Consider the following 1,791-nt stretch of genomic DNA (forward strand, 5'->3'; position numbering starts at 1 on the left):
GGAGTTAGTCCATACAGCATTTACTCTGTCACTTCATTTGTGTCTGACTCTTTGCAACCCTACGGACTGTAGCTTTGCAGGCTCCTCTGTCCATGAGATTCTCCTGGGGTTGTGGGTTGCCAGGCCCTCCTGCAAGGGATCTTACCGACCCATGGATTGGACCCATGTCTTCTGCGTCTAATGCATCAAAGATGGATTCTTGACCCACTGAGCCACCAGAAAGCCCCATATAGCATCTGCTCCTGAATTTGTTGAGTGCATTTCCTTACCTCCAGGAGGTCCCTAGGGACCAAGTGGGCCTTGCAGATAATTGTGTAGACCTCACCTCTCATAGTTGTTCAGAATAAAAGTGACTGTCCTGGACAGACTAAGCTGGGCATTTTTCATCAAATATCCCTTTGATGTAGTCTGTAGTTCTGGGTTTCCTCAAGGTCTGACCTCTAGCCTAGGGTTTAAGTGGGCCACACCCATTCCTTGAGCATTCTGTGTGGGTTGTGTTAGTAGCTCAGTTGTGGCCGACTCTTAGCGACCCCATGGACTTTAGCCCACCAGGGCTTCTCTGTCCATGGAATTCTCCAGGCAATTGGGTGGAGGCAATGGGTGGATTGCCATTTTCTTCTCCAGAGGATCTTCCTGACCCAGGGATCGAACCCTGGTCTCCTACATTGCTGGCGGATTCTTTACTATCTGAGCCACTGGGGAACGTGCTTAAAAGGGAGACACTTCCTCTGTCCACCTCACCCCCAAGAAGCCCTCAGCAGGTGACTGGCTGAGTGCTTGGAGTTCTCTGCACAGACTCTACTAAGCCCCTCTCTCTGTGTACATCCACATTCTTTTAGACTGGGAGCTCCCTGAGCATGGGGTCCATGACATCTCTCTGATCCCATGCCCAGCACAAGTGAGCGCTGGGTGGGGGTCATAGGGCCGCTGTTTCCTATTTGACAGATGGGCCAGTTAAGGGTGTGTGAAGACATTGTTCAGTCAAGGTCACACAGCTTTGTGAGGGACGGAGCTAACCTGGCTCAGGTGGATATGGCATCACTCGACCTTTCTGGGGTCTTCTGCAGGCTTCCTTAGGACTTGCAGCTCCTAACTCACTGGCAGTGTTCCAGAAGTCCAGCCCTAAGCCCCAAGCTACTGAGACCTTGGGGAGTGAGGAGTTTGAGCATCGGAGGGGCAGAGGAGTGACTTTAAGCTCTCCAAGCCTCAGTTTCTTTAACTGCAAAATGGGGATTCTGGTACATCTTCCTGATAATGTTTGGGGATTTAGGGTTGGTGGTTAAAAGAGATGTTCTTAACTGCGTGTCCGAAAGTTAAGTGAGAACTTTAAGTGTTCACCATCTTTATTATTACTATTGACACTTTTATTTTGTTATCATTATATTATTATTCACCCTCCCAGGGCCGCAGCAGCTGCGGTGGCTCTGGGCCTGGCTGCAGAACTGGTCTGCAGAGAAGTCACGGTTGCTAATTAGTTAGTGCCCTGAGGAGAGGGCCGGGGGTTTTTTATTTTTGCTGGAGGATCCCACCTGCCTGAGGCTTCCCCAAGCCCTTCTTCAACTAGGCAAAGGTTGCAGGCCCCTCTCCAGCCTAAGGTAGGGGGCCTGGCTCCCAAATTCCCCCTGCCACTCCCTCCCCTTCCCAGACCTCCAGGGCCATGAATCATTTATGAGGCAAAAATGAAACCAATTAAGGACAAACTTTGAAAGCTTCTAATTGCTGCGCCTGGTGGCACCGAGGAATGAGGAAAGGCAGGCCTGTTCGGGGCCGGCATCTCCTCAGCCCGGGCCT

At 51.1% G+C, this 1,791-nt stretch overlaps 1 protein-coding gene across 7 annotated transcripts in view; it reads left to right on the forward strand.

Annotated features, from left to right (window-relative positions):
- CXXC5 (CXXC finger protein 5) overlaps positions 1-1,791 on the forward strand; it is a 38,775-nt gene that overhangs the window by 22,783 nt on the left and 14,201 nt on the right. The gene's annotated exons all lie outside the window — the stretch shown is intronic.

This window comes from Bison bison, unplaced genomic scaffold (assembly GCF_000754665.1).
Source record: "Bison bison bison isolate TAMUID 2011002044 unplaced genomic scaffold, Bison_UMD1.0 scf7180017864291, whole genome shotgun sequence".
In the NCBI taxonomy this organism is placed as follows: Eukaryota; Metazoa; Chordata; class Mammalia; order Artiodactyla; family Bovidae; genus Bison; species Bison bison.